We start from the raw sequence: 18,920 nt of genomic DNA, 5'->3' as shown, positions 1-18,920 counted from the left end.
TTCTGTAATTGCACCTTCTAATTATGATGCTGAGCTGTTTTATTCTAATGATATAATAAATAAAAAGCATCTGAGTTTAGCAGTCTAGAGTTTTATAGTTCTACCCAACCATCATTCTCCTCGTGCTTCTGTCTACCTACCAATGCATCTAACTTCCAATCCAGGACACATCCATCCACCTACCCATCCATCCATCTATCCCTCCAACCATCCATCCATCCACCCATCTACCCATCCATCCATATAAACATACAGACATTCATCTACCCATCCACCCACCCATTCACTCAAAAAAATATAGGTTTTTACTATTTTCCAGGGCTGGTGGGTACACCAATGAACACAACAGACACATCTCCTGCCCTCCCAGAGCTTGCAGCTAGAAGGTAAACAATATCAACCAAATAATTCCACAGATGAGAGTTTAATTACCAACCATTCTGGGAGAAGCCCCAGTTCTGTAAGAGCTATTCTGGAGGAATTTGGCTGTACTCCAGTGTGTGGTGGGGTTTGGAGGCAGGTATCAGGGCAGACTTCCCCCAGGAGGGGTCGCTTGAGCTGAGACCTGAAAGAGGAGGAGGTGCTAACTAGAAGATGGGAAACAGGAGTGGAGTGTGACCCCACAGGCTGTGGTTTAGGGGGTTTCTGCCTGAATCATTCACTGCTTCTGCAGTGTGATCCATTGTAACCCCTGTGACTTGGGGATCTGGCTGAGCACATCGCAGTGCTGGTCTCAGCTGCCCCGCCCTCGGGGCAGCACCCTGATTTCCTGCAGGGTTCACATGGAAGCAACCGGTGAGGTGCCATTTGCCTTTTTCCTCCTCCATCTCCAGCCTCTGCCTGGCACTCAGCTGTGTTGCCTGGAACACTGGTCTGTGCCAGGGACTTGATGCTGATGTGTCCCAAGGCCCTTCAGGACCCGGTACCTGCGCTGCCCTGTAGCATCCCTCTCTGGGGGTGGCAGAGTCATGAGGGACCTCCTGGGTCTTCCCTCTGTGAGTCCTGGTAAGTGACACCAGGGACACCTCTGCCTAGCTCAGGGCCAACCCTGGCAGGGTCCCCAAGAGCACTCCAGATAGGATGCCAGGGCCAGGCTTGCCTCTCACCCCTCTTCCAAGAAAGAGATGACGGAAGTCCGTGTGTGTGTCCCTTAGCCACGAGCCCTCCTCGGGCTGGTCTGTCCCCTCGTTGGTGCGGGGCTTGGGGACATTCCATCCCCATGCCTTGGTTCAAGCCACACTCACTTCCTAGAACGCGCCCCTCTCCCCTCCATCCTTTCCCCTATCCTCTGAAAAGCCCGCTCAAATCCCAGCTTCCCAAAGCTTTCACCTGGTTGGTGCCCTGGTCTCTTCCTCATTCAAGCCTGTGAGTGCAGCCTAGTGAGAACTTGGAGACTGGAGCAACACTCCTAGGTTTGAGTCCTGTCTGGCTGTAAGCCTTGCTTTTCTTATCTGCTAGAGGGGGGCGAGATGGTAATGTTAGTTTCCATGGTGGTGGGTTTTTAGGGGAGTAAAGAAGAGAAGGCATAAAAAGAATGGCCGGCTGGCAGCACCCAACACACTGGAGCTACAGTCAGTGTTAGCGCTGCTCTGACTCCCGCAGGGTTCACACACCCTTCAGATCTCCTGGCGGGAGAGGCTGCGTCTCTGCAAACAAAAGCCCTAGCCCGAGCCTGACCCCACGGCCGCTCCCTCCTTGTGTGACCCTGAGCAAGCCCATCCTCTGGGCCTCATGACTGGAGGAGCTGTCAGTCTCTTGAGGAGGGGAACCTGGGCTCCCCGCCCCACTGCAGCCCCGCCCCACTGCCCGGCACACAGGAAGCAGGTCCCCAAGACTGGCTTGAGAGAGCAGAGGAGGGGAAAAAAGAGGGGAGAGGAGGGAAGGAGGGAAAAGGAGAAGGGGGGAGGGGGAGAGGCAAGGTAAAGGGCTCAGGGACCTGCTGGGGCCCGGGGTGGTGCTGCCTCTTTCCAGTTTTGCAGCTCAGGGCTGGGGACACACAAGATGCCAAGAAGGGGGTTACAGCCTGGATTTACTGCATCTCCAGCTGCCTGAATCCGAACAAACCGAGTCTGTTCACTGTGTACCAAGGGCTGGGAGAGGCTTTGCGGAGAGGTTTGTGTGGCCAGGACCCAGCCTGGGCAGGAAGACAGCAGGCAGGGAGCAGGAGTGGGCTGGGTGTGTCTAAGCTGGTGGAGAGGGGCCGTGTGTGTGTCGCTGTGTGTGTGTGCGTGTGTATGTATGCGCATGTGTACGTGCCAAGGGCAGGGTTCCTCTGCCTACCCGCTCTGTGACCTCAGGCAGGTGAATTCACCTCAGCCATGCAATGGAACCAGTGATGGTGCCTGGGAGGTGCCTGGCACACAGTAAATGCTCAATCACTGTGTTAGTAAAAATGCTATTGTATATTATTATCATTATTGTATATCTAAGCATGATCAAAAGTGTGGGAAACAATGAAAGTGTAGGCTCCAGTGCACATGTGTATGCACACTCACACGTACACATGTGAAGGAAAGCGAAGCCTGGAATGCTGTCGGGAGTAACTGATGTTGAATGTGCGTGGGAATGTCATGAAGGGCACAGGTTCCACGCTGTTCATGGAGTTCTTGGGTTCCTGGAATCCTTGAGAAATCACCTCCAAAGCCACCCCCTCATCTGGTGCTTCTCTGAGAGGTCACGGCTCCTCTGAGTTGTAACACACCCCTCTCCCTGATGACCTGGGAGACAGTGGAGTTTGCCTCTGCAGCTTACTGAGGGCTGGGCTGCTCACCCAGCCTGGTCTTCGTGTCTGTCAGGGGTGAGCAGGCGCTTGTGGCTGCCACAGTCCCCGCCTGAGTCACAGATATCCCTGCCAGCTGGGCAGCATTGCAGTGATATTGTGGGTTCACAGACCCTATGAGCTGGAAGAGAACCGTGACACTGCCTCCTCCAGTCTGCAGATGGGCAAAGTGAGGACCAGACGGGACTTATCCAAGGTCCCCTCAGTTCCCATCCAGGACTCCCCAACCCCTGCTGCCTTCCTGAGAACAACAGAGAAGGATGTGTTTCTAGGCCCGCAGACAGACCCTGGCTGGCCACTGTGGGCCCTGCCCACCACCTTCCTGCAAAGTGGGGGGCCAAGCTCGGTGGACATGGAGGGCAGGTGTGGGAACAAGCAGGTGAGCTGAGTTGTGGGAACCAGGACCTGTGTGTGTGAGTGAGAGTGACTCAAGCTTCAGGAAGTCAGTTTCATCAGGTGTCCCCCAAACCCCATGTATCATGTACTCTTCAACTGACCAATTTTACTTCTTGGAATTTATCCTAAGGAAGTCATCCATGTGTACACAAAGGTACTGGTACAAAGCGATTCAGGGCTGCACTGTCCAGACTGGGGAGATTTTGGATATCACTCAAAAGCCAAGAACATGGGGTATCTACACAAGGGAAAGGCATCAACAAGGCTATGGGGATCTCCAGTCCTGGAAGAGGGCAGGTGGTCACTACATGCTGCTGGGGAGGAAGGCAGGTTACAAAGCTGGACGTGTGTGATGATCCTACTTTTTGGAAAAATGTGCATACTGAAAGTGACAGTCACTCAGTCGTGTCCGACTCTTTGTGACCCCATGGACTGTAGCCCCCCAGGCTCCTCTGTCCATGGGATTCTCCAGGCAAGAATACTGCATTTCGATATTTGGCAAAACTAATACAATATTGCAAAGTTAAAAATAAAATAAAATAAAACTATAAAAAAAAAAATACTGGAGTGGTTTGTCGTTCCCTGCTCCAGGGGATCTTCCCGACCCAGGGATCGAACCCAGGTCTCCTGCATTGCAGGCAGATTCTCTACAGTCTAAACCACCAGGAAAGCCCCCAAATGTGCATACCTAACTAAATATTTTTATCAATAGGTCCAGAATATAAGTACAAGAAGAATTTATATGAACATGTTAGCAGTTAATTATCTGCATGGTGAATCTTGGAGTGATGTTCTCTTTTTTTGTTGTTGTTCCTTATGTTTTTTCCTGTTCTCCTCTAATTATTATATTTTTAATACTACAAATCATTAGCAGATTGGACATGATGCTGTGTAAGTCTTAGCTACAGTCACAGGGCTTGACAGGAGCACGAGGCAATAAGTCTTGGGTCTTATCTTAGTGCTGGTGGAACCACCTTCTTGCCCAGAATCTGCCTTGAGACCCACTCACTAAATCACAAATTCAGGGCCCTCACTGGGATCCCCCAACCTCACGGAGGGCTCAGGCCCCAGTCACACCTCTGTCGGTGGCTCTGAGCAGAGTAACACAAAAGCTTTGGGCAGGCTCTTGGGACATTTTCCTCTTCGGAGCTTAAAGCCCTTTCCTAGGTGGTTATGTGCCTCTCCCAGCAGAACAGGGCAGGGGAGGACCACCATCCCCAATTCTGAACAGAGTCAGGTCCCAAGGAGACATGACCACTGGCCAAAGGTCAACAGCAGAACCAACACCACCTGCATCCAACTGCCAAAGAGAAGGAGGCAGAAGCTGGACATCTGGGTGGCTGCCCCCTGGCCGGCCTTCCCTGCCCCCATCCCAGCTCCCCAAAGTCCAGGAACATCTGGCTGCTGGCCTTGCTCCAGGAGGGGTGAGTGGCGGAGGGGCCTCCTTCCGCCAGGCCCCATCGCTGCTGTGATGCAAGGCACATCAATCAAGGCTGCAGGGCTGGCTGATGCTGGGAAGGGAGCCGGCTCCTTCCCCACCCCCTCCCCAGACATTCCTGCGTAATGGAATCTCCTTTCCTGTCCATTTATTACCAACCCGCAGAGCTCTGCCAAGCACAGTCTGCACATTCAGACCTCACCAGCCCTGCCTTTTCCTGGGGAAAGAGGTTCCCCAGGGGGGCCTAGGAGAAGTGCCAGACCCTAACCCTCACCAGCGTGTCCCACCCTGGTCCTCCACCCTGTCCGCGGGTTTGCTCAAGGGGCCAGATCTAAGCTATGCACTTCACATAAGGTTATCTTGCATGTCTGTAGCTATGAGAAGGGCACTCTCTCATTATCTTCATGTTAACAGATGAAAAAACTCAGGCTCCGAGAGATTAACTCACTTGCTCAGTCACACAGCAAGACAATGGCGGAGGCTGCCTGATCCCCAAACCAAGCTTTTTCTTTTCTTGTTCTTTCAAGTAGTCTTTCGTCATTGAATGGTCTTGGCATCCTTGTCAAAATCGGTTGAACGCAGTGGCACCCCACTCCAGTACTCTTGCCTGGAGGGTCCCATGGACAGAGGAGCCTGGTGGGCTGCAGTCCATGGGGTCGCTACGAGTCGGACACGACTGAGTGACTTCACTTTCTCTTTTCACTTTCATGCATTGGAGAAGGAAATGGCAGCCCACTCCAGTGTTCTTGCCTGGAGAGTCCCAGGGACGGGGGAGCCTGGTGGGCTGCCATCTATGGGGTTGCACAGAGTCGGACATGCCTAAAGTGACTTAGCATAGCATAGCATGGATTTATTTCTAGAAGAGACTCTGACTTCTATTCCACTGCTCTGAATGTCTAGCCTTGCGCTGATACCACACCATCTAGATTATCATTGCTCTGTAGTAAGTTTTGAAATCTGGAAGTGTGAGTCCTCCTGCTTTATTCTTCTTTTTCAGGGTTGTTTTGGTTATTCTGGATCCCTTGAACTTTAGCATCAGCTTATTAATTCACGCAAAGAAGTCAGCTGGGATTCTGATAGGCATTGCATTAAATCTGTAGATGAATTTGAGGAGTATTTCCATCTTCTTAAAAGTATTTTTATTCATGTATTTATTTGCCTGAGCTAGGTCTTAGTTGTAGCATGTGGGATCTAGTTACCTGACGAGGGATCAAACTTGAGCGCCCTGTGTTGGGAGCACAGAGTCTTAGCCACTGGGCCACCAGGGAGGTCCCAGTATTGCCCTCTTAATAATGCTAATGGAGTCTTCCAACCCATAAATACATGATGTTTTTCCATTTCTTGAAATCTTGAGTTTATTTCAGCAATGTTTTATTTCAGACACAAATTTTACATTTCTTTTGTTGAATTTATTCATATGTATTTTATTTATTTTAATTTAATTTTATTTTTAAACTTTACATAATTGTATTAGTTTTGCCAAATATCAAAATGAATCCATCACAGGTATACATGTGCTCCCCATCCTGAACCCTCCTCCCTCCTCCCTCCCCATACCATCCCTCTGGGTCGTCCCAGTGCACTAACCCCAAGCATCCAGTATCATGCATTGAACCTGGACTGGCATCTCGTTTCATACATGATATTTTACATGTTTCAGTGCCATTCTCCCAAATCTTCCCAACCTCTCCCTCTCCCACAGAGTCCATAAGACTGTTCCATACATCAGTGTCTCTTTTGCTGTCTCGTACACAGGGTTATTGTTATCATCTTTCTAAATTCCATACATATGCGTTAGTATACTGTATTGGTGTTTTTCCTTCTGGCTTACTTCACTCTGTATAATAGGCTCCAGTTTCATCCACCTCATTAGAACTGATTCAAATGAATTCTTTTTAATGGCTGAGTAATACTCCATTGTGTATATGTACCATAGCTTTCTTATCCATTCATCTGCTGATGGACATCTAGGTTGCTTCCATGTCCTGGCTATTATAAACAGTGCTGTGATGAACATTGGGGTACACGTGTCTCTTTCCCTTCTGGTTTCCTCAGTATGTATGCCCAGCAGTGGGATTGCTATTTTATTCTTTTAGATGCTATTGTGAATGGAATTGTTTTCTTAATTTCATTTTCAGGTTGTTCATTGCAAATGTATAGAAGTACAGTTGATTTTGGTAGATTGATTTGTGTCCTGCGAACTTGCTGAACTCATTCATCAGTTCTAATGGTTTTTAGTAGATTCCTGGGGCTAGTCTGATACAAGATCGTGTCATTTGCATGACATGTTTTACATCTTCCTTCCCAATCTGGATGCCTTTGATTTCTTTTTCTTGTGTGATTGTCTTGTTAGAATCTCCAGTACAATGCTGAGAGAAGAGGCCAGAGCAGACGGCCCGGCCTTCACCCCTCTCTCCTCTGTGCCGCATCTCCCCTTCCTTTTCAGGCTGCCTTTCCCTCTGTTCCCCGCCCCCCGCCAATCAGCGGTGAGGGTAGGGGTGTCAGGAGAGAAGAGTGTATGTGTAAGTAGGTTGTTCTTTTTGTTTAGTTGCTCAGTTGTGTCTGACTCTTTGTGACCCCTTGGACTGCAGCATGCCAAGCTTCCCCGTCCTTCACTTAAATTCATGTCCCGGAGTTTGCTTACATACATGTCCATTGAGTTGGTGATGCCATCTAACCATCTCATCCTCTGCTGCCCCCTTCTCCTTTTGCCTTCAGTCTTTCCCAGCATCAAGGTCTTTTCCAGTGAGTTGGCTTTTCACATCAGGTGGCATAATGCGGTATAAGTAAGTGACAAATTAAAAATGAGAAAGAGGGAAATCAGTTGGACACCTAAAAGCTCAAGGAATATATCAGGAACCTCACTGTATAACTGAGAAAACTGAGGTCCAGAAAAAAGGAGTAATAATTAATATTTATTGGACACCTGTATACGTGTGCTACATTGCTTCAAGTCGTGTCCAGCTCTTTGCGACCCCATGGACTGTAGCCCCCCAGGCTCCTCTGTCCATAGAATTTCCTAGGCAAGAATACTTGAGTGGGTTGCCATTTCCTTGCGCCAAATACTCAGGATCCAAAGATGAATCAAGCATTGAAGGGTCAAAGCTGGGATTCAAACAGAGATCAAAGTTCAAGCAGACCCACGTTAGCATCTTGTAAAGAGGGAAGACATAAAAGTAACCTGACACTCTCACTCCAAAACCTCTTTTAGTTTCTAGAGGTGGCACGTCCTGTGCTGTCCTGAAAGCAGCAGGGGAAGAGTGTGGTCTAGGTTGGGCCTCTGATCCTTTACTTCCTGGCTTTGGGATCTTGTGTACACCATGAGCTTCCCTGTGACTTAGTTTTCCCTTCTGTAAAATGGGGAGAATTACAGTGGCTGCTTCACAGGGCTGTTACGAGGATTAAATTAGTTAATAAGTGAAGTGTTTGGTAGAGGTTCTGGTGGAGCTATGTATGTGGCCTTGGCACCCATAGATGCCAGCCCGGTTATGGTTTGGGGCTGTGGAGCTGCTCATTGCTGAGGGCTTGGGAAGGGACTTGTCCTTGCTGCTTGGGCTCCTTTCGAGTCATGAAAGAAACTGACATGACTTACGCTCCCTTTAAGACAGGGCTCCATGACATTTGCCAAGAGCCTACAATATGCAAGCCCACGGCTAGGGAATTCTCAAAGACGTTGATGATAATAACTACTATTCTTATTTTAATTTACTATTTGCTAGCAAATAGTAAATTTACTATTTGCTATTAAATAGTTAAAACTATTAAATATTAAATATTTAAATAAATAGTTAAAACTATTAAATAGTTTCTCAGGGTTCAACCAGAGAAACAGAACCAGTAGGAGGAACATATTAAGAGATTTACTGCAAGGAACTGGCTTACACAACTGTAGAAGCTGGCTAGGCAACCATGAAATCCATAGGTGATGGTTAATTTCATGTCAACTTGATCTTGTGTCTAGATATTTTGCCAAACATTATTCTGAGCATTTCTCTGAGGATGGTTTTGGATGAAATTGATATTTTTATCAGTAGACCAAGTAAAGCAGACAGCCCTCCCTTATGTGGGTGGGCTTCATCTAATCAGTTGAAAGTCTGAATAAAAAGACTGATGCTCTAGTGAGTAAGGGAGAATTCTTTCTGCCTGACAGTCTCTGAACTAAGATGTTAGCTTTTTCCTGCCTTTCAGCTCAAACTGAAACATTGGCTCTCCTGGTTCTCAGGCTTTTAGACTCAAGGTGGAACTATACCATCACCTCTCCTGAGTTTACCAACACTACTTGTGGGTATCCGTATGTATACATTCTATTAGCTCTGTTTCTCTGGAGAACCCTTTGTAATACAGGTTGTCTGTCAGGAAGGGCAAGATAGAACTCTCAGGCACAAGTAGAATATATTCTTCAAGGAAGCCTTAGCTCTGCTACTAAGGCTTACCAACTGATCCAGTCAGGACCACCCAGATTATCTAAAATAATCTCCCTTGCCTGTGTGCTAAATTGCTTCAATCTGACTCTTTGCAACCCTATGGCCTGTAGCCCACCAAGCTCCTCTGTCCATGCATTCTCCAAGCACGAATACTGGAGTGGGTTGCCATGCTCTCCTCCAGGAGATCTTTCTGACCCAGGGATCAAACCCACATCTCTTATGTCTCCTGCATTGCCAGGTGGGTTCTTTACCACTAATGCCACCTGGGAAGCCCCCGATCTCCTTTACTTAAACTCAACTGATTATGTACTTTAATCGCATTTACAAGATACCCTTTCAGAAACACCTAGTATTTGACTGAATGACGGGGGACTGCAGCCAGCCTAGTTGACACATAAAGCTGACCATTAGGGCCAGATGTAATGCCAAGTCCAAGTCAGCTGGTTTGTTTCTCTAACAAACCAATTTGGAAGATTTTTCAAACTCTTTTATTCTAGAAGAAAATGACTTGCCCAAGCTCACCCAGCTGAGGAGGAGGAGCTGGGAGCTTGAACCCAGGCTCCCTCCAGCACATGGTGCCGCCACTCTCAGGGTCTGCATCAGAAAAGTACTCATCCAGCCCTGTGCAGTGGATCCTGTTCTCTGCTGTAGAAGCAACTGGAGCTTTAAGGAGGGTATGTGGCTGCACCAGACTCTCAGCTGGGAAGTGGAGGGATGTTCCATATCAGCTCAGGTCCTCCTCCTCACAACAGCCATCTGCTCACTCCCCCTCACCGCAGCCCCCACCCCAGAGGAAAATGCTGGGTGTCCACCCCTGAGGGCCATGTGATACGGGCACCCCTCCTCCCCGGCCTCGGCATTGTCCTGTGTCGGTGGGGACAGGGCTCTTCCAGGTTTGCCCTTGGAGGAGAGGGTGGGGTCTGGGGCCCCCTATCTCTGGGTGCTGTATTCCCGGCCAAGTCTAATCCTTGGGGATGTCTCAAGGGTATCCACGAGAGACGCTCAGCCAGGACCAAGTGCCCTCAAAGCGTCTGTCTCCTGCGACCTCAGGCAGGATGAGGCCTGAGGCGCCCGGTAGAACGTGCATTCCTTGCGAAACCAGGGTGCCTTCTGGGACACCAAGGCCCCGAAGGGTCCCAGCTCAGCCAAGCCTGTGGTCAGTGCTGGCCGTGGCCTGGCCCTCCCACCCCTTCCTGTGGGTGCCTCAGTGCCAAGGAGGAGGCCCTGTGAACAATGCCCCGCTCTGTTCTTGGCCCAGGAGGGGGTGGCTAGTTCAGCCGCACCTCACATCGGCTGGCGATCCAATGCTCCCCACTCACCCTCACTATCTGGCACCTTGGGCCTCAGAAGAGACCCAGACACCCACACTTAGCACCCTCCCAGTTCCCAGAAAGGTCAGGTCAGGAGTCAGGGCTAAAATGATTTCAGGGGCCCTGGGGCTGGGGGCTAGGGCCCAGAACCAACCCCAACCCCACACCACCTGCCCCCTCCCCAGTGTGTCTTTGCTCCGGCCCTCTGACCAGGCCCCAGGCCTCCTTTGGCGAATGAGGAGCAGAGATCAGAGAGGCTGGGCAGCTTGTCTCCGGTCATACAGCCAGGAAGCAGCAGAGGTGGAATTCAGACCCAAGCCTGTGAGCTTTCAGAGCCCACGGTCTTAACCACTGCACCAATGTGCTTTATGGAAACCCTGATGTGCTCATGGGCCCAAGGGCTCAGGACACCCTCCTTGGGTGTCAGCACACACACAGCCACACACGAGCACACCATCCTCAGTAACAGAACCCTGCCCAGTTGGAAGGGCCCCAAGGTGCTCCCCATCTGCACCTGGAGGGGGCCTCTCTGCCCCCCACATCCCCAGTCGGGGTGCAGGAGTCAGGGCCCCAGCTCAGAGTCCCTTTGGTGTGTGCCTAGGAGGGGGAGGTCAGTCCTGCCCGGAGCTCCCTGCAGCCCGACAGGCCTGTGGGTCAGCTGGACCTCCTCCCCCAACCCTCCCAGGGCCCCCAGGCCCCCAGCCAGGCCTGGCTTCCGGAGCTGCCGCCACCTTGGCCGGCCGCACCACACATGGTTTCCATCAGCAGCTTGCCTGGATGAATGGCGCCTTGTGAGAGCCCGGCAGGGCTCACCTCCACACAGGCCGGGCCAGGTGGGCAGCCTCGGGGAGGGAGGCATGTGAGGGGACCTCGGGGGGATGCTGGGCTGGGGGGACAGGCTGCACCTCTGTTAAGAGCCAGGGCCTGTGGTCAGACAGAGAAGGGAGGCGTCCTGGCCCTGCCACCCACAGGCTCAGTCCGAGCAATGCACAGAAGCTCTCTGGGCCTGGCGCCACCCTCCATGTAGAGGGGAGTAACAGAGTCTCTTCCCGGACCTGCGGGGTTTCAGTGAGATGGAGCTTAGCATGGAGAAACGGCCTGGAACAGGGTGTGTACTTTGCTCCTAGAGTCCAGCCTATCAGGGGGTCAGGGGGCTCACATACTCAATTTAATGGGGGAAGGGAAAGGGCCCCAGCTTGGAGCAAGGGGACTGGTCTCCATCATGACTTTCTTTGTGAACAGGGGAGGGCTACAGCCACCTCTGTGGTTCCATCTGCTCCCCTCACACTTGAAAAGGCCTCACCAAGCAAGCTAGAGAAGCAGACCTCAGCTTCATGAAGGAGGTGGGCAAGCAGGGGGTGGCCGGCCTCCCTCCTCTATGGCAGACAGGATGGGAATAATGAATGTAGCGCTTCCCAGGTGGCTCAGATGATAAAGAATCTGCCTGCAATGCAGGAGACCTGGGTTCGATCCCTGGGTCGGGAAGATCCCCTGGAGAAGGAAATGGCAGCCCATTGCAGTATTCTTGCCTGGAGAATCCCATGGACAGTGGAGCCATGGACAGGGTTGCAAAGAGTTGGACACGACTGAACTACTAACACATATTGAGCACTTTCTGGGTGCTGTGCTCTGTGCATTACATGCAGCATCTTACTTGATTCTCCTCCTCCTCCTATTAATGTTTCCATTATACATGCAGCAAAACTCATCCAGAAAGGTAAACAGCCAGGCTGCAGCCACACTGCTGGGAGAGGCAGAGCTGGACGCGAGGCTCCAGGGACCAGGCTCCTGTTGCCACACCACCTGCGGCAGGGCGGCCGGCGTGGGGTGACCTGCCATGGGAGCTGAGAGCGCCTTCCCTGAGGGTCTCTGGCCCTGTCTAGAGGCTCCAGGACCCATGTCCTCCTCCACACCCCCGCCCAGCACCTGGCACGGTGGAGCAGCTCCTGGGCATTTTACAACAGAGGGGAGGTGGGAGTATCGGGGGGAGGCACAAACCTGTGTTTTTGTACCAAACCAGGACGGCAGTCCTGCCACCGTCGGGATAAAGTGCAGACTCCTTATACCTTAGATGAGGCCCCAAGACCTACCTGCCAAAAGTCTCCAGCTTCATCACCCCTCTTCCCTTACCCCCGCCCCCACTCCCACTCTCCAGACTAAGGCCTTCAGCTCCTTGGCAGCCCTTGGCCCTCTGTCCTTCTCCTCCAGTCTTCATTCCTGTTTTCACCTGCCTGGAACCTCTCCTTTTCCCACCCAGGTTGACCAGTCCTTCAAGACTCAGCCAAGCACCCAGGTAGACCAGATGCCCTATCTGCCCCACTGGGCTCTGAGACACACCTTCCCTATTTTTCAGAGGGTTGGGAACAAAGCCTTGGGGCCTTGTGAGCTGTTCTATGGGCCGGGCTCCAAACTCCAAATCAGTCTCCCCAGAGAAACGAGAGCTTCCTTTCCCCTCTGTTGAAGATGCCCACCCACTCCCTTAGATCGGTTTTCTCTGTTCCTCTTCTGACTCAACCATCTGGGAAATTGAGGGGGCTGTATTGATGTGGCTACAGGGGAGTCATTTCTAGCTCTTAGCCTTTCAGTGGTTCTCTGAGCTCTGCTGAGAACCCACTTCTGGAGGACAGTTTTAAGATGAGCCGTCCCTTTTGTCTGCTCCGTAGAGTAGGACATCTCCCTCCAGGTGAGCTGACAGAGCCAACAGCTGGTGTTCACATCTCACTAGTGTCCCCCCTCACCCTCACCCCCATGCCCGTTGCTGTGATTGGTCAGCGAGGGCAGTTGGAGAAAACAGCTCTGTGGTCATAACTGCAGATGTGCTCAAGGGTTAAGCTCCAAAAATGCTCAAGTGGCTTTGTTTACGATACTAAAGATTTAACACAGTCAACAATTAAAGAGTGGGACATTCACAAAACTGAATTCCAAGAATATTTAATGATACAGGAGATGGTCAGAAAAATAAAGCCGAAGAAGAAAACCTTCAGGCAGACATGTAGAGGAAGCAGGAGGTATGGTGTAAGAGTGTAGATTCAGAAGCTACAAGGCCTGGTCCGAAGGCAGACACTGCCACCCTGTAGCCAGGGGATGATGGACAAGGCACCAAACCTCAAAGCCAGCCTGCCTCCTCTGTAAGATGAACGACACCGCCTCTGTGATGTGTGCAGGCCCTTAGCACAGTGAGACTAGCACAGAGCAAGCGTCCAATAAACATTAGCTTTTATGATTAGAGACAACAAAGTGCATTATGAGTCATTTCAATTTTCTTAGGTTGGCGTGCTTGTATTTACACTTTTTTTCCTGCAATTGAATGTGTATTACTTACATTAATTTGAAAAATAAAAGCAAATGTGAATTCCCAAGGAAACAGAGCAGTGGAACTTGTTCCTGTGGTTCCTGCCAGCATGGTGTGGAGGACATTATTCATTATGATACACTGATGGGATTTTCTGAGAGAAACTCATCTGCTTTTGGTCCTAGGAAGATTCCCTGACCATACTGGCTGCCCATGGGCTTCAAGCCACAGCTGGGTACCTAACCTCAGTGTTCAAAGCAAGGGGATCATTTAAATAAACTATAATACAGCTTTATAATGTGCATAGGAGAGCTTGTGAAGGAAGCCCACCAAAGAGTTAGAAGTGTTAGCCCAGGGACCCAGAAAAGAGAGACTCTTATGCTTTAGATTTTGTGCACTTCACTGATGACTGCTATTCTTTTGCCAACAATCATGTATCTTGATGAAAATGGAAATGAGACAATTTGATATGTTAATAGTAGGAAAATATTTAGTAACATGTAAGGATGTTGATGAGGTTTGCCTGATGGCTCAGTGGTGAAGAATCCACCTGTCAATGCAGGAGACATGAGTTCGATCCCTGAGTCTGGGAAGATCCTCTAAAAAAGAGAATGGCAACTCACTCCAGTATTCTTGCCTGGGAAATCCCACGGACAGAGAAGCCTGGCAGGCTACAGTCCATGGGGTAGCAAAGAGTTGGACACAACTGAGAGACTAAACAACAACAAAAAGATGCTGACAATTTATTATGATTGAAAAGCAAAATAGAATGTTGGTATATTCTCATTTCTACAAAATGAATTTATACATCAGAAAGGAAAAGTCCTAAAATGTTAACAGTGATTATTCCAGAGTCATAGGTATAGACATCTTTGTTTTCTTCTGATTTGTCTATATGCTCTCACTTTTCCACAATGGACATCTATAACTTCTGTGATTAAAAAATATATTTTCTTAAAAGGAAAGATTTGGCCCAAGGCTTTGCCTGTGTGAAGCGCTGGAGTCGTGGTAGCCTGCATCTTTAGCCTTTTTCTTGCCTCTCCTTTCTCCTCCTACTCTGTGTTTGCTTTCTCGTCCACTTTTAATTGGCGCCATCTTGCTGTCCTTCCTGCGTCCTTGAAAGAGGCCCAAAGACCTTGTTAAATGGATGCTAGGCAGAAGCCAGGGCACAGGTCCAGCCCACGGCTCTCCATCCAGTGGTTCCCCCCTCATACCGCCTTCTGGGGTATTGTTCTAATTAGAGCGGGATGCAAAGCAGACCCAAAGGCGGAACTATAAACACCAGAGGCAAAGACCCATAAACATCTGGATAACTGACTCCAGCTGTGTAGATGGCCGTGGCCCTCATGTAAAGGCTGGAAGCTGGATGGGGGCTGGGCAAACCATTGAGGACTGGCCTTAGCCTCCCCTACTTAGACCACAGGCTGCTATGAGTCAGGCAGTTAGAGAACTGGGTGGGTGAGTCCTGGGTGAGCTTACAGCCAAGTGAGCAAGGGATGTGGGGGCCAAGGGTCCTTAAAGTCATTTGAGCCCTATTATCTATGCCCCTTGGCCTCAATTTCCCCTTCTGAAAAATGGAGAAGCGAGGAACTAAGAGACTAGATGGGCCTTCTCAGCTCTACCACATCATGCTTAACTCATATATCTATGCACTGGGACTAAATACCTGTAATTAAAGATCGTAATATGATAAAAAAATATGTATATGATAATATAAATATATACTATAACAATATTACCTCTAATGTAACCCATACATTATAAATTATAGTATCATACTCTTATTTTATAAAAGTGGTTTTTTTAAATTTTTTTTTTTTTTGGCTGCACTGGGTCTTCGTTGCTACACACAGGAGTGGTGGCTGCTCTGCACTGAGGTGTGCAGGCTTTTCATTGCAGAGGCTTCTCTTGTTGCAGAGCACAGGCTCTAGGGCTTCAACAGCTGCAGCACACGAGCTCTAGAGTGTGGGCTCAGTAGTTGTGGGGCATGGGCTTGGCTGCTCCGTGGCATGTGGAATCTTCCAGAACCAGGGATTGAACCCTTGTCCCCTGCATTGGCAGACAGATTCTTACCCACTGTACCACCAGGGAAGTCCTGTATCATACTCTTTATAATTTATAGAAATTCTATTTCTATAATTTCAAAATGACTATGAATATCTGTGATCAAAGAGTATGTAGAGGCTAGCCAGGAAGACTTCCTATAAGAAGAGAGATTTAAGAGCTATAAATATGGCAAGCAGAGGGAAGGAGGGAAGAGATGAAAGAAAGACTTGAAAGAGAGGGGATTTTATGGGTCTTTTGGGATGGGTCATCTGGAACAGGGATCCATGTCCGAACGCCACCCTAGAAACACACAGCCTGGTACAGCAGAGGGCAGGAAGAAAGCGCACTGGGTTAAAGTGATCAAGACTTGCCAGCCCCAGCAGCTCCCAGACCTGGATGCACAGCAGAACCCCTGGGGAACCTGGTAAAACACAGATTCTTGGGCCCTTCCTAGAGGTCCTGCATTAGAATTTGGAGCATTTGAATATTTGAATTTTGGAAGTTGCCCAATTGATTCTGAGGCTGTAAGTATCTGTGACTGGCACAGGTGAGTGTTTGGGAACCTCTGGCCCAGAGTTCTCAGTGTCTGTGGAGAGAACATGGGGTGGGGTGACACTCATGAGTCTTAATCCTCCTCTTTGCCTGGCTAGCCTTACGCAAAGGAACACAATGTACAAAAATCAACTCAAAATGGATCAAAGACCTAAATGACCTGAGAAGGGTCCATTTATCCAGAATGTATCAAGAACTCTTACAACTCAAGAAGAAAAAAAAAAAGACAATTCAAACGTAAACAGGACTTCCCTGGTGGTTAAGTGGTTAAAAATCCACCCCGCCAATGCAGGAGACATGGGTTCAGTGCTTGGTCCGGAAGATTCCACATGCTGTGGAGTGGCTGGGCCTGTGCACCACAGTTTTTGAGCCTGTGCCCTGGAGCCCAGGAGCTGCAAGCACTGAGCCTTTGTGCTGCAACTGCTGAAGCCCATGTGCCCGGAAGCCAGTGCTCCACAGCAAGAGAGGTCACCACAGTGTGAAACCTGAGCACTGCACCCAGAGAGTGGGCCCTGCTCCCCACAACCAGAAAAAGCCCTCAAGCAGCAATGACGACCCAGCGCAGCCAAACATGAAGATAAATAATACATTTTAGAACATTTTTTTAAATGGGCAAAAGGTCTTAAATAGACATTTCCCCAAAGACATGCAAATGGCCAACAAACACATGAAAAGATGCTCAAGATCATTAATTATCAGAGAAACTCAAATTAAAACCAGTTTGCACCCACTCAGATAGATAGTTTTTTTAAATGGAAAATAATAAGTTTTGGCAAGGATGTGGAAAACCTGGAACCCTTGTACATTGCTGGCAGGAATGCAAACTGGTTTGGTCACTGTGGAAAACAGTTTGAAGTACTGATTCATGCTTCAACGTGGATGAACTTTGAAAACATTATGTTTTAGTGAAAGAAACCAGACACAAAAGGCCATATATTGTAGGATTCTGTTTACGTGAAATCTTCAGAATAAGTGACCCATAGAAACAAAGTAATTGAGTGTGTGCCAGAGACTGGGAAGAAGGAAGAATGAGGAACAGCTGCTAATGGATATGAACCTTTTTTTTTTCTTTGAGGTGATTAAATGTTCTAGAATTAGAGAGTGGTGATGACTGAAAATACATCAATTTAGTATATTTTTGTGAATATACTAAAACCCACTGGTTGTACACTTTAAAGCATTATTTTATGGAATGTAAACTTTAATCTCAATTTTTTAGAGTTCCCTTTAATGCCATGTATGTATTTTAATCGTGCTAAAAAATATATAGTGTAAAATTTGCAATTTTAACCACTTTTTTTTGGAAGTTGCCCCCTGCAGTGGAAGCATGAAGTCCTAACCACTGGACCTCCAGGGATGTCCCCATTCTAACCACTTTTAAGCATTAATTACCTTCCCAGTGTTGTACAAACATCTCTCTATTTCTAATATTTTCTGTCACCCCGAGCGGAAACCCTGGACCATTAAACTCCCCATTCCCTCTTCTTTCAACCTCTGATAACCTCTAGTTTACTTTCCCTGTGAATTTTCCCATTCTAGATGTTTGGAGGAATCATACGGTATTTAGCCTTTTGTGTGTCTGCTTGTATGGTCAGGCCACTCGAGCTGGCTGTTCTCCTGTTCCTGTACATCCGCTGCCCCACCAGTCCTGCTTGTACCCTGCTCACATGAGCGTGCTGTCCCCTGCCCCAGCCAGTGACTGTTCTAATCCTCAGGCTAGAGTGTCCAACCGCTAGGTTATTAAAGGGAAACATCTGCCCTTGTGATGGTCCTGAACCTGAGGTGCCCCAGCTCCTGGTTTCCATGGTAACTGATGAACGACCCTGACGTCAATTCCTCCTATAAATGGTGGCCTCCATTTCCTCATAGTAGCTCACATTACTTGCCATGTCCTGCCTGCTGGCTGCCACTCACAATGAGGGTGTTGCTCCAGACCCATTTGTTTTGGACGTGTTAAATCCCCTGTCCAATAAACCATTGATGTTTCTGTCACTACTTCCAGACCCTTTCTTTAGTCTTGAGGCTGGGCAACTACAACACTTGCTGGGGTGCAGCCCAGCAATTGACGAGCCAGCCCAAGAAACTCCTGGGAGTGCTGAGATGTCAAGAAATAAGGACAGGGAATGGAAAATTGTGGGAGTAAGGGTGACTGCCACTTGAATGGAGCACTGTGCAGCTGACTACCACAAAAATGTCTTTCTCTTCCATAAAGCTGATGCTATCCTGTTAACTTCAGAGCCTTTTCAGTTTAAAAAGTAGCAGCTCATGGCTCATGTGACTGCATGAGGACAGCTAGTGGGTACAGATAGAATGTAAGGACCTGGATTATCTATCAAATACTTGAATGTTAACTGGTCAGAAAAGACAAGCATACCCCTGACACTATTAAATAGTTACAGACGTAAGTCTTAGGGATATTAACTCAGGGACAGGATTGTGTATTGGTTACCTGGAACAATTTGGATGTAGTCAGTGGCAGTGGCAAGATGATATGAGGACTCTCGGTCTTCTGGTCCCAGCTCAGGAAAGGGGCAGAGCAATGATATAGTGTGATGAAATGGCCACATGTGATCAGCAGTGCTACAAAAGTTGAATAATGGGAAAAGGGCACTACTCAGGGGTCTAGAACAGCTGTGCATGACATACAGCCCTCCATGGAAATCGATAGTGACCAAGGAAGCCA

At 48.9% G+C, this 18,920-nt stretch overlaps 1 protein-coding gene across 1 annotated transcript in view; it reads left to right on the top strand.

Annotated features, from left to right (window-relative positions):
• LOC147369682 (uncharacterized) overlaps window positions 1-18,920 on the top strand; it is a 148,255-nt gene that overhangs the window by 87,436 nt on the left and 41,899 nt on the right. The window lies entirely within an intron of this gene.

Source organism: Bos grunniens, chromosome 7 (assembly GCF_055505025.1).
Source record: "Bos grunniens cultivar Pamir isolate PY7600 chromosome 7, Bosgru_T2T1.0, whole genome shotgun sequence".
Taxonomy (NCBI): domain Eukaryota; kingdom Metazoa; phylum Chordata; class Mammalia; order Artiodactyla; family Bovidae; genus Bos; species Bos grunniens.
Note: the sequence above shows the minus strand (reverse complement) of the source record. Positions and strands in the feature narration are given on the sequence as shown.